Consider the following 13,824-nt stretch of genomic DNA (forward strand, 5'->3'; position numbering starts at 1 on the left):
AAGAAAAGAAAAAAGGAACATAAGAAGATACCCCTGCTCAAGGCAAGCTCATGCCAGCTCTCACTGTTTCAGTAGCCAAATGAAATAGCCAGCTGGCCAGATTAGGAGTTAAGCAATACCTGTTTGGTAGGGTTTTGCTACACCTTCCAGGATGACAAAATGGGAGGTGATTACAACCTGGAGCTGACCTACTTCTTGTCCATGACATAGTGTCCCAAGCTTGGCTGTGGGGCTCCAGAACTAATTTCTCACCCTGCTATTAAGAGTGCTCTGGATTTGATAACTAAGTTTGGGGGCTAGATCCTTCCCTGAGGGAAAGGTGGAAAGATGTTCGTTAAATCCTTGTTAAGAAGGTTGTGTTAGTGCTACTTTTAGTACACTGTGTTATTGATGACTATATGGCAATTTGGGGCTTTGTTTTTATTATTTCAAATCTCTGTAAAGTATTTGCAAGGTTATTTGTACCTTTAGCTAACATGAATTGAATTTTAACCCTAACCACAGCATGAGGTTCTTTTCTTTATGACCATTTTTTTTCCTCTGGGTCTTGCTGCTATGATTTTTGTGAGAACAGCAAAGACGTCCTCAGTTCCTACGCTTTGCAAACTGAACAGAGCTCATCTGAAGCATGATTCAAAATTACAGATGATTAAGATATTGAGAGCACACAATAGCTTGTCAGATGCCTGGTAGGAAAAAATTGATCTGGTAAAATAGAATGAGTGTATCCCATTATATAGTAAACAGCCTTAAGTGAAAGGCAGATCCCACTCTTTGTGGCTGGCACACTGGTGGGTTTCCAGCCAGTATGGGGACTGGACATGAGAACATGAAGTGCAGTAGGGCACTCTGGACTGAAGCATACTTAATATGCCACATATTCAAGGACTTAAGGGTATTTTCCTCCTATTATTCTCTGTTACAATCTTATTGCTCTAATCTTTAAGAGCCTATTTCTAATTTCCAGGCACAGTCCATTCATGACCAGCCTACACTCTCTGTGCTTGTGCCAACAATATCTTTTAGATTAAATAGTTCTGAAAAATAGTCCGGAACTGGAAATGAGGATTGCCTTTGTAATGTGTGGAGCAATCCTAGGTAAGTTCATGCCTTTCTAATAGAGCTGGGCATTATTCGCCCTATGTTGACAAGAAGCACCCATCTAATTATTTAAGAGCTGTTCAAGCCACCTCATCCTTGCTGCTGCACAGGGACGTGTATCACCCACCACTACTAATGAATCACATTACCTGATACATTTTCCCCCTACACACTCATTTCCTTGACTCAAATTGTGTAAGTAATTGCACTTTGGATACTTTAAATGAATGAAAAGGGGTATAAGGATGCTATGCTATCAAGAAATCCTTCTGAGTTTTTTTCCCTGTCAGGACTGCTGAGGAGAGTGCTCAGTCCCTGCAACAGCCCAGAGCTGTGTCTGAGTAAGCAGGGGATCATCCAGCAGGAAAGGAGAGAGGCAGGCGAGTCCTGCAGCTCTGGACCTCCTCCTGCCCTCCTCCCAGCTGTGAGGTGTCCCTTGCTGGCCCAACCCAAGAAGCATCGGCCGTAGGGAAGATTCCCAGCCCTGTCTGCATCCTGGGAAGGAGCTGCCCCACTGCCGGCCACCCCACACCAGGGACAGAAGGAGCAAGGTAGGCACGTGGGCTGGAAATGATTAACTGATCGTCAGTAATTGTACTGACAGAAAGGAGAAGAGAGGGAGACAAGCTGGAGTTTGGGGGAAGCTGGAACCTCTCCTGTCTCGGGCAGTTGTTGAAAAAAGGAGGCAGGCAAAATCCCATTTCCTAACTGTGGGAGCTGGGGGTACGCACACACACACGCACACAAACACACACTCTCACAGGGAGGGTCCCTCAAACCCCGCGTCTGGCGTTGAAAACCAGCCTGAGGCTGTGGGCATCCATTGCCATGGATCTCCCAAGGGCTGTGCATTTCTGCTTGGGAAGCAGAGGGAGAGAGGGAAGGAAGAGGGATGACTCAGGAGTGCCGAACCTTCGAGGAAAGCACAGCTGTAATCCCAGACTGTGTGACTGGAGGGACTGCTCTGAACAGTGCTTGCTCATGTAGTGTGTTCATCCTCCTCCACCTTGGAACAAGCAGTTTTGGTGCACAAAACAAAGCAGAAAAGATTTCCAGGAATAAATATTTAATTGTAGCTTTAATTCATATTTTAAGCAAAAGAAGTCATCAGTCCTGTAACTGTATCTTAGAAAGAGGTAAGATCTTGTGTGGAACAGGATGGGATGGAGAGGTAAAGTACTTTGCAAGACAACCATGTGGTTGACATAGGAAACTGCTTGGTGCATATTGTTAGACCTTTTCTAGATGCCCTGTCTCAGATCACACACACTCTGTCGTGGGTATTCTGTTTGCTTTTCCTCAAGGAACAGAAATAAAATGCCCTGCTAAGACCTGTGTGTGGCAGTTTTATCACAAATCGTTCAGTGCTGTTTCTTGTGTGATTATGGCTGGCTAAAAGAGTGTATACCTCTGTCTCCTGAGTCTTACCCTTGTAATGACATGAGGACATGCTTTGTCTGGTATCTACAGGTGGAAAAGACCTAGAAAGGATTCAATATTTAATCTCTTTTTGTAAAACCACCTTTAAAATACGGTGGGTTATTATCAGCTAGGAAAATTATGCACAAACGAAAGCATTGCTAAAACTGGATGCTGGATGAAGACAGCGCACTTTGTCCCAAGACCTGTCAGTGATGTTTCCCAGTAAAGTCTGTGGCTGTTAACTGGGAGCCTGTTGTCACTGCTGCCCTGGACTGTGCCATCACTTGTCCTGCTGCAGCTGCCACCCCAGGCCCTGTGTGACAGCTCTGGCTCAGGCAGGAGACGCCAGACACATCCAAATGATGACGGTACAGAGCACACCACAGCCCCGTTCCTCATCCTCATTGCAACATTCGGGAAGTTTTTCCAGAATTATTCATCTATAACTTCGCCTGGTTTTACTGAGCTCTCTGGCTGTGCCGTCCTTTCCTTAGACCATTTCCACTCGGCTCTTGTAATTGTATTTTCGGGCAGGCGTTCTCGGGGCCGCAGCATCCCGGACAAGTTGAAGCGCTGCTGACCGAGCCAGATGTCCCCGGCGGGCGGAGCGGGGCGGGGCGGGGCGGAGCGGGGCGGAGCGGGGCGGGGCGGAGCGGGGCGGGGCGGGGCGGAGCGGGGCGGAGCGGGGCGGGGCGGAGCGGGGCGGAGCGGGGCGGGGCGGAGCGGGGCGGAGCGGGGCGGAGCGGGGCGGGGCGGAGCGGAGCGGGGCGGGGCGGAGCGGGGCGGGGCGGAGCGGGGCGGGGCGGAGCGGGGCGGAGCGGGGGCGGGGCGGAGCGGGGCGGAGCGGGGCGGGGCGGAGCGGGGCGGAGCGGGGGCGGAGCGGGGCGGGGCGGAGCGGGCGGGCGGGGCGGGGCGGGGGCGGAGCGGGGGGGCGGAGCGGGGGGCGGGGGGGCGGAGCGGGGGCGGAGCGGGGCGGAGCGGGGCGGGGCGGAGCGGGGCGGAGCGGGGCGGGGCGGAGCGGGGCGGAGCGGAGCGGGGCGGAGCGGGGCGGGGCGGAGCGGGGCGGGGCGGGGCGGGGCCAGCCCGCTCCTCCCTCGGCACAGCGCGCCGGGGCCAGCCCGACACCAGCCCGGGGAGCGCGGCCGCCGCCAGCCCGTCCTGCCCTGCCCGTCCTGCCTGCCCGTCCTGCCCTGCCCCTGCTGCCCCAGCCTGAGCCGGGCCGCCAGCCCTGCCCTGCCCTGCCCAGCCCTGCCCTGCCCTGCCCTGCCCTGCCCAGGTAAGCGGGGTCTCTCCCAGGGGGCGAGGACGGAACATCCTTTGGGAGGTCGGGTGGCCGGCCCGGGGGGAGCGGGCTTGGAGAGCACCCGAGAGGTGTCCGGGGCCGCGCTCGCCTCCTCCGGGGAGGTGGATTTCTTTCGCTTCAGAGATTAGGGCGAGTTTCTTTTGTTTTGTTTTGCTTGTTTCTTTGTTTCTTTCTATGCTTGTTTGTTTGAACTTTTGCCTTTTTGTTGCACTTTGGAACTGGGGATGTGACATTGTTACTCTGAGAATCGCTTGTTTTAGACATGACGAGCGAGACAAAGAGTGCTAAACAAGAGCTTTCAACCAGTAGGAAGATAAAGGACTCACAGCACTGGTTGCTCAGAGGGGCACTGCAGAACTCGGAGCCTTGCTAAAGACTCTGTTGCTGTAGCGTGAACTGCCCGCTCCTACAGTCAGCACTTCTGTTCAGGAAAACGGGGAAAGCAAAGAAACGGGAGAAGCAGCCCTTATTTCGTGTTCCCTCGGCATGCTGGATGTGTGTGCGTGTCACTTCTTGCTCTTGTAGAGGAGCCTCTGACGCTGATTTTTGGATCTGTGCCTCTGAATTTGGCTTTCAAGAAGGGGATTTGGAACTCTTTTCTGATGCTGTTTTTGCTGGAACTGTCGAGCTACTTCTGAGAAATGTTTGCAAAACCTTTTGTGGTGCTAGATTTGATTTCTTAGAAAGTCTCAGTAAACTTCTAGGCTGCTTTGATGTGACCCTGCTAGTCATTAATTTTTGTGAGATTGAAAGGGGTTTTTTGACTGCTGTTAACCTTTACTTTCTGGCTATTATCTTATGTTTGGCAAACATATTGTCTTTCCTTCTGTTGGTTATTAATAATGGAAGACAGCAAGGCCTGCGAATGTAGCTGCAGAGGGCTTGGGCTTTCACAAATACATCTTAGTATCTCACTAAATCTAAAGAGGCTTAACATGTAGCAAAAACGTTAAAAAAAGCCCCAACTTATACGAAGGCTTTGGGTGTTTACAGGAAAAAAGTTGTGTGTGCCAAAGAAACTGCAGGAAAGATGAGCCTGTTCTCTGACAATGGGGTTTATTTTCACATTCTACGTGGGGGTGTAAAGTAGAGAAAACACGTTTCTTCCAAGTGGCCCTTTGCAGGGGCAGAGCTGAGGCAGGAGCTCATCCCACGGCCCCATGTGTGCTGTGACACCCACGTTTGACATAACCGAGTGCGTGGTTGTGCTGCTGCTCTGTCCCCCCGTGTTCAGGGCACCTCTGGCTACAGCTACCCCCTGCACTGCCCTGAGCTTCTGGCACTGTGCTTGTAAATATTTTGACCAGCACCATCTCCTCCTTTACTTACATGCATGTAAACACAGAAGTGTTTATCTGCAAGTAATTTGAAATTAGCCAGCTAAGGCCAGGTAATGCTGCCTTCTGTCTTCTCTTACAACTGTTGCTTTCTGGGTAGTGCTGTCCTCTGGGTGAATCCAGGTTTTATGTTCAGTTAAAGAATGAAACCCACCACGAACATGAATGTATCTGCCGCCAGTAGAGCTCCCTTACAGCAAACTGCCAGACCCTGTTCGTGCACCACACCACATGTGGTTCCTGGGAGGAAATGTGGCATGTGTGGTTCTTTCTAGGTGATAGGACCAGCAGGCTGTGCTATGGTTGTTCTTGGTGTCAGGCCTGACAGTAACAGAAGTAAATAAATCCTTCCCCTGCTTCCATTTCACTCGGAATGGGCTGTGGGGTGCAGATGGGGTTGGGGACTCTTGTGGCTGGGGTGTCTTCAGGGTGAAAGCTGTTACTTATTGCACCTTTTTGTCTATTCTTGTCTCAAGTTTCTATAAGGAACCATTTTTGAATACCTGAGCATGGAGTAGACTTGGCAGGGATTGATAGTAACTGCTTGAAACTTGGGAAAAGACTGATGGTGATCATCATTAGCAAAATTTATTGATGTTGTAACTATTCAAGTCTAGGTTGATAATTATTCTGGGTGTTGGTGGTGAGAGCTGTTGGTTAATCTGCCCCTCATCTGGAAGGTTTCTGCCAGACACTAAGGAGAGGAATTGAGTTTGAAAAGTGTAAATCTCATCAACTCCCCATCAAGGGGAACGATGAGTGGGGATCTCATCCCTTCCCTGGGGCTGGGACCTGCCATCTCCTGGGGGCCGGAGGGCTGGGAACAGCAGAGGGGTGGCAGTCTTTGAAGAGGCAAAAAAAAAAAAAGGAATGAAATGTTTGTTTTTCTTTCTGCACAACAGTTTTAGAAACTCAAATCCTGCTTTTTCCAACAGGTTGATGTTGGAAAACTAAAAAAAAAAAATCCAGCTGAAGCACTGTAAAGAAGGGAGAGGTGCAGAGAGGTGGTTTGGGTTTGCATGATGTGTCACTCCCCAGCACAATTCAGATAAAATCAAAAATAGAAAGTGTTCATCTGACTAACTGCTTTGCCTTTGCTCTCAGAGCAGGGTAGAGGCAATTGTTCTGCTTCCTTCTTTCAGTGTGTCTTTTCCTCGTTTTTGAGGCAACTCCCTGGACAGATCACTAATCTTTATTTCCTCCCCCTCCCGCACTGATTGCGGCTCGTTTCCGCTCCCCGCTGCCGCTCCGGATGCTCCCGGGGGCTGCGGGGTAACTTAGCCCGGCTGCAGCAGCCTCGCCTCGCTCCGCTGCCTGCTCTCACTGCTGCAATTGTACTCCTCTGAGCAAACCTCAGCTGGCGAGGCAGCGCTTTCAGGATTTGTCTTCGTGCCCGTTCTCCTTTTCATGACGTGTGTGGCTGTGGCTGGCGTGATGCGCCCCACGTTAGCAGGAGAGCCTGATGGCGGCAGCGAGTGCGGGGTGAGCAGCCAGCCCCGGAGCTCGCCCTGCTCACCCTCGCTCCTTGCAGCCTCCCCTTCCTGAGAATAAACAGGTGCCTCTCGCGTTTTGTCAAAGCGAGATCACTTTCTGCAGAGATTTGGCTTTCCCCCTCACCTCAGCTAGTTGCTAAGACTAAGGTAGAGAAGATGGAGAGATGGGATCCCCTTGTGACAGGAGGTGACACCTCGGAGCATCGTCCCCGCCTTGGTGGCAGCCGGGAGAGGAAGCGAACTGACGCTTTCTTTGTCTCTGCACTGTGCAGGAAGACACTCACTTAGCTTTCGTTTCTGTCATTTTTGGGGCATGTGGAGTACACTTAAGTGGTGTTTCTGTTGTTTGCCCCACCCCCCGCCCCGAGGGAAGCTGTAAAATACAATGTGAGTCAAATCGCATCTGCCCAGGCTTGGCTGTAGTGCCTCGAGGTAGATATGGGGCGTGGGGTGCTGCCCGGGAGCCTGACCTGGCACTAATGGACAGGGCTTCAACAGCCTGGAAAGCCCTCCTGCTTCACTCAAATCAGCTTCATCCGTGTGATTCCTCCGGTGCTACAATCCTAATGATTGATTTCAGAGCTTTGCTGGTTCCTTATTTGCTGTTGCTTTGCACAGCAGCTTTATTCATTGGGTCGATTTCAAATATAGATAGATAGATATATATATAAAACAAAGTAATCTATGACATCTCTTTAAAATAATGATTATCTTGGGCGTAATGACACTCGCATTGAGGTTCTTGCATTATTAATGCAATTTGGAAACTGAATAGTAGTCTAAAGAAAATGAACATTAAGTTTTTGACCCATGGTGTGAGCGTTAGGCTCTGCTTGCCTTGAATAGTGTGTTTCTGCAGGGAGGAGCTGGTGACAGGGTCAAGGTCTCAACAGATGTTTAAATACTAGGGTGTTTCAAGGACAGCAGTTATGAATTTGGCCTTTGGGTGCTTGCCCAGCTGTTTGGGCAATAATCGATGGCCTGTGACCACACTTCCTGCCTAGCAGTGGGGTCTGGGAAGGTAAACCAGGACTTGAGCTGCAGCCTGCCTGTGATCAGATAGCGGAGGGGTGAACAGAGAGAACAAACCAACCTGCAGTTAAATCCCCGGGGGGGTTGAGCTGCAAGGGAGGGCTCTATTACCTTTCTCTGGAAAAAGCAAGCCGGCCTGTGCGTGCCACACGCTCCTCACCCCGATGGCTCCGTGCCTGATCTGATCACAGAGCGCTTTGTGCGGCGCCAAGGAAAACAGAGAACCTTGACCTGGTAGTTTCTCTTGAATATTAAACCATGCTGGTCCTTTGCCATGCCCCATGAGCAGCACATGACTGGGGAAGCAGCAGAGCATTAAGAGCTAAGGCTGATCCCGAGGAGGGAAGCAAAGAGGATGCTGGTGTTACTCCAGGTGGGAGCTTGTGGGCCAAAGCCCGGAGGACTGCCTGGGAGCTGGGGTGGGGAGCCAGGCTGGATGGGGCACTGCTGGTGCTGCAGCCGTGAGGCCCCAGTGGAGTGTGGCCAGCGTGGGGAGAGCTCCCACACTGCTGGCAGAGCCTCGAGCAAAGGGTGTCTGTCCTGCTCAGCCACTTGTCACATCAACCACGGTGTACTCGTCCCATGGTGGAGGACAGGCTGCCAGTGGAGACACAGCTGCCTGCTGCAGCTGCAGATCGTGGTGACTAACAGCAAAACCAAAACAGAATTGCTGAGAATTGGAGTGGGAACTTCTGCTTCCAAAAGACTGGTTATCCAGCTGACTGTTGGGATAAAGGAGCCCATTCAGCATCTGATGTTCACCTTGTCTTCCCAGTGCTGGTTTTGGGCAGAGTGGGAGGGGTGGTGGATTCTCTGCCATGGGGAGTCCCACTGAGTTCCTTCAGGCACAGCTCTGCATCTTAAAAGTTTTCCAGGAGCACTGCTTTTCCCAAGGTTTCAAATTCTCTGCCACTTGCTATTTAAGAGAATGCCCAGACAAAGAGTAGACTGTGTCCAGGAAATTAACACTTAATCTTGCCTGTCCAGTGGGGGAGGAATTTTCTTTTTATGTCAGTCCTGGTTTAATGTTTGGTTTGTTTACATTGCACAGCCAGTCACGCTGATGGAGGCCCTCTGGCAAAATGGACTATATTGTTTTATGAGCTCCTCCTTCCCAGTGCTTATTGTCTGCTGGCTTTCCCTTCATGAAATGATTTCAGAAGGCTGGTCAAAGGCATTTGCTTGTTTTCAGTTACATCAGTTACTTGATAAAATAAGTCATCGTCATTATTGCAACTTCTTGACAACTACTTAAAAGGGTAAATGAAACTGCCACAAAACAATGTCAAAGAATTTCCTGCTAGCAAAATTTATACCTGTTACTGAAGTGTAAATACATAATTAAATAAGTGATTTGGATCTTCTCACCCAGCTCATCAAGGCAGTGCCTGTCTGTGCAGTGGCAGGTCCAGAACAGGAGCTCTGCTGACCACAGCCAGGAAAGGCAAAATTTACTCAGCTGTGAAGACTGTGACTTTGTTTTCTCCAATATTTGGAGAAAATCTAGGAATGGGAATTATGAAATGTGGTGATAGCATTTTCATGGAGCCTCTTTGCGATGGAGAATGATAGGAGGAGTCCTTAAAGTTATTTCAAACTATTTCAAGTGGAGGGTTTTTCATTTTACTGGTAGGGGAGAGAGTAAATAGAGTGAATATTGATTTTCTGCTATATGGTGTTACAGAAAGTGTTTGAATCTTACACAGGTCTCAGTTTCTGAATGAACATGTTATTTTTTTTCTGTGCTGAAGGGGAGTTTTGCCCTATCCTGGGAACTGTGTCAGTCCTAGAAATTATTCTCACTGATGTTTAGGACACCAGTCCTAGAGTAGAAAGAGTATCTTAATATACTTAAATATTTGTGTACTTCCACTGTTTTCTGATACATTATTTTTTTAAAATTGATTTTGTCTTTTCTCCCTGTAGGCTTAGACAAAAAAGGTCTCTGTCCCTGGGGATGTGTGATACACTGCAGTGTCTTTGACCCACAGTAGCAGGGATTTCAGGACAGAAACTCCCTGCTGGAACCCAGTTCAGGCTGAGTCTGGCAGAGCTCCTGCCCAGGCACTGCCAGCAGCATCCCAGTATCGTGATGTCACCATGCTGCTGTCTGCACTGTCAGTTTTTCACATGCTCACCTTTCCCACCCTCCCATCCCTCAGGCTTTTCAGGTAGACAAACCTCACCTCGAAAACATCCCAGAGGAATAAAATAAGAAACAAAGGTAGTGTAGAACTGTCTCAGCATTTATCACAACTCCATGGGGACAAGGTGGTTTTGACGGACACTCACTAGACTGGTACAGTTGGGGTCTGGGGTTCTAATCAAATTTGTTCTTAAACATTTTAGTGTGGCTGCATTGCCTCTTCCTTGACACAGATCCTGAGGAGGAACTCTCTGGTACCCCATGGTGTGGACCTGTGCAGTCTGGGATCTCCTGGCCACCAGGGCCAGGGTGAACCCATGAGATGTGCATGCACCAGTACCATGACATGACTTGCTCTGGACTTGGGGTTTGTTCCTGATGCAGGCAGACCCTGAGGAGTCTTAGCTGTCTAACACCGGGTTTCACACAAAACATTGCCCTAGATAAAAGTAACAAAGGCACTGTTAAACATATCCTTGTCTCTGTTTTTTACTGATCTCACATGTCTCTTGTTAGTGGGTCTGGCCCAGGTTCATACGGTCATGTAACTGTAAGCATGTGGCTAAACAGGTAAATTGAATCAAAACAATCTTTCATAAAGGCATTCACTGCTGTCCCTATGTGCAGAGTTTGCTCTGCTTGTGTGTCCCATTCCCTCTGTGATTGCAGTTGAAGTAGATGCAGCTTTTTGGGGTAGTGATTGCTCTAACACAACACTTAGTACAATTTTCTATTAAGCATGTGCTTCTATATGGAGGTGTAGTTTTATACCTGAAGAACATACATGCCTCAAGATTTGCCTGCTTTTTTCAACTATTACACTTGATTTTGTACCTTGCCTGAAAAGCTTGAGTTGCCTGTTCCCTTGCTCTGGTCTGTGCTGGCTTTTGAGCACTAACACAGCAGCCGTAAATAACAGCAGCAGCGCCTGTGGTTCTGGACAGCTCTGTCCTGTTCACGCACTCCCAGCACAGCACTGGGGCCGGGCTCTGGAAATCACAGCGCAGTCAATAGTTTTGTTGATGTGTAAGCAGGCACGAAATGTAGCCCCGCACACGTGCCCGTGCTGGCGCTGCGGTTTTGCAGGCACTACAGCACAATATGAGTCCTTTTGCCGTTTGACGGGCTGCAAACGCAGGGTGGATGTGCTGAGCAAGAAGGACTGGTTTGTGCACCCATGGTAATCAGGGAGGGCAGTCGCAGTCCCCACAGGTCCATTTTCTCATTAGTCGGCTGTGAACGATGTGTTGCCTGCAGTAGGCTTGCTCGGCTAGGGGTGCTGTGAGCATTTTTGAGACTAAAAAGAGTTTTTTTCCTACAAGTCCAAAGTGCATCATGGGTGGTGTTTTCCAAGCTGCCATATGAGAGGATGTGATGGATGGTTTGTACAGTGTGTAGTTGCCAGAGGATTTGGGGTGTTTGTCGGGGTGGCTGCTGTCCCTGGAGCAGCTCTGGAGGCTGTGAGCTGTGGGGTGAGCTCTGCATGCATCACAGGTTTGATTGCACTTGTAGGGACTGCCTGTCAGTGCAGCAGATCACACAGAGCTCTAAAGCAGCAGCTGGCAGCGGGGATGGTTGTGCTGCCAGGATTGAGCGGGTCTGTAAGGTAAAATGCAACATATTCTGTTTGGCCAAGGAGGTAGGTTATGCATGTTTGCTTACATATTCTCTGTTCCACAAGTAGTTTGGTTCTGTAAGAAAAACCAGATCTGTGCATGTGTATATTCATGTAGTTCCTATCCCGTAGACTTCAGTTAAACAAATTAAGGCAATTTCAGCTTGAGAGTTAAGAAGTAACCATTAGTTTTACAGTGTTGATGGAGCACTTGCCTTCTGCTGGAGCATGAGGATGGTGAGTGGGTCTTGGGGTCACAAGCACAAACTTGTGTACAGCATGGTGAGATATACTGGAAATTGTGTTGAGGGATGTAGTGGAGGGAAGAAAAAACAGAAATGCAATTGTTAAGTAGGTGAGTGATCTTTAAATATATCTATATTTAGCTTTCTCAATTAGAATTTAGGTATATCATCGCATCAGATTTCAGAGCATTTTCTGTTTCTTGAATTATTTCAGTCAGTTATATATTTTATGGTCATTAATTGATGTTAATGTAGGTTCATAATTCTGTCTCAATCACAAAACTTTTGTTTAATTGATTTCTAAGCTATCTATTTGGAATAGACTCGGGTTACTAGCCTGGGATGCTTAAAAATATGCATAGGAAGTGTGAGGCAGTGAGACTGGGATGTGGCCTGTGCCTTGGGATAACCAGCAAGTGGAGCCTGGCCTGTCAAAAAGGGCATCTGGGGTCTCTGGGTGCCTCACGGAACTGGTGTTGAGGATCAAGTTATTTTTGAGTGGTTTCTGACTCTGTACCCTGCCAACTGCATCTTGTTGGAATGCTGGCAGACGAAATACCCTCAGAGGATTTATATTTTTCTTTGCCAATACACATATGGCTCATAAATTTCCATGGTTATAGATCTCTGTAATGTGAACTATTTTCCCCTATTGAAAATGTTGATTAGGGAGGAAACACAGTGAACTAATTGTTCTGAGTAGCACTTGAGCCACATAAATATTTCAGGGGATTTCAGTAGCCTTAAAAGGCTCAAAGTTGCACAAGAACAAACTTAACCATAATTGTGCCTGAAGTTTTGTGATGTGAGAGGAAGCTGAAAAGGGGAGAACTTTTCAAAAGTGCTTAGGGATTTACATATGTATAACTTCTTTATAATAGTATGACACTGTATAAGCCCATTTGCCTTGCAGATGAGCTTTAAGATGCTTAGACACAAGACACATGAGAGATTTCTCATATTTTGGTATAAACATTTTCTGCCAATATGAAATAAATCCTGAAATAAATTCACAGGGGGTGCTCCAGCATGGAAGCAATGGCAGAGGGAAAGCTTCGGACTTGAAAAAGCACTGAAGGAGGAGCTGGGTTCCAAAGCTCCAGAGCAGGCACTGGAAGGGACACAAAGTTCCCTTTTCAGCCATATATTCTACTTCATTTGGGAAATACATCAGCTCAAAGTGACTGAGCATGTTAACAAGGATGGGATATATGAAGTGTTGCCTCTGCTGTCCCAGAACAGAGTTCCCAGCCCTGGCTAGTGGAGTGATGAAGGCAGCAGGAACTGGGAGTGACCAGCACAATGCTTCTGCGCTGGGGACCATAAAGCATTGAATAGATAATATCTGCTTTCTGGCCCAAACCAGCTAACTTGTTGACAAAGCTAAATCTTTAGAAATATTTGATACTGGTAAGGTTTATTGTCTAAGAAAGAGTAATGGCAGCCATTCAAGTGACAAATTAGGGAGTGCTTTGTTTTAAAAAGGCATAAGGTTTTTCATTTGTACTTGGAAATTTAAAGGGGGAGGGCAAGAACACCAGAAGCAGCTTGTAAGTCCTCTTGCTCTATCCCATCAATGTCACTTCTGTTAGAAAATTTAAGGTTTGATTTTTGAATCAGTTTGTATACCCTTTCTTGTGTGTTCCTCTGATGTAATGTTTTTTCCCATTTGTTTCTTTACATATTCCTTTTCCCTGCCCTCTCCTTTTCTAATTTGCTAATGCCTTTTGGTCTCACTGTCCTTTCTTAATTTCCCAGTAAAAAGGGCCTCTCCTCAATGTCCACTAAAATGAGTGGAGGCTCTTTTCACAGACAGTTAAGCTGTGGGACTCCTTGCCACAGGATACTGCAGAGGTTAAATGATTATATGAGCTCAGGAAGGGCCTGAAAAATCTCATAGGAGGTTATTAAATACCACTATGCAACCTTTAGTTTGCCATTTATTTATACGAGGATGCTGAAAAGCTGTCGAGAGTGAGCACCACTGAGCACTCACCTTATATTTAACTCTGACCTAGGTAGCCACACCTGGCTGAGTAAAGTCACCCTGATGCTCCCCAATTTTACTGCAAGGGTCCTTTGTGATCTCCATTCACACTTCCCTGTCCCCTTATCACAGCTGTGTGAAGA

The 13,824-nt window shown here is 48.2% G+C and overlaps 1 protein-coding gene across 2 annotated transcripts in view; it reads left to right on the forward strand.

The window, feature by feature from the left end:
* Window positions 1–1,629: 1,629 nt before the first annotated feature.
* The window catches only part of CARHSP1 (calcium regulated heat stable protein 1), a 36,323-nt gene continuing 24,128 nt past the window's right edge, over window positions 1,630–13,824 (forward strand). Inside the window, exon 1 of one of the 2 annotated variants that reach the window (XM_010392200.4) lies at window positions 1,630–1,652. The gene's annotated coding sequence lies outside the window, so the exon portion shown is untranslated. Of the gene's footprint in view, window positions 1,653–3,763; window positions 3,800–13,824 lie in introns of those variants that run through there. The other variant, XM_039560224.1, reaches the window with a different exon arrangement.

Source organism: Corvus cornix, chromosome 14, assembly GCF_000738735.6.
Source record: "Corvus cornix cornix isolate S_Up_H32 chromosome 14, ASM73873v5, whole genome shotgun sequence".
NCBI lineage: Eukaryota > Metazoa > Chordata > Aves > Passeriformes > Corvidae > Corvus > Corvus cornix.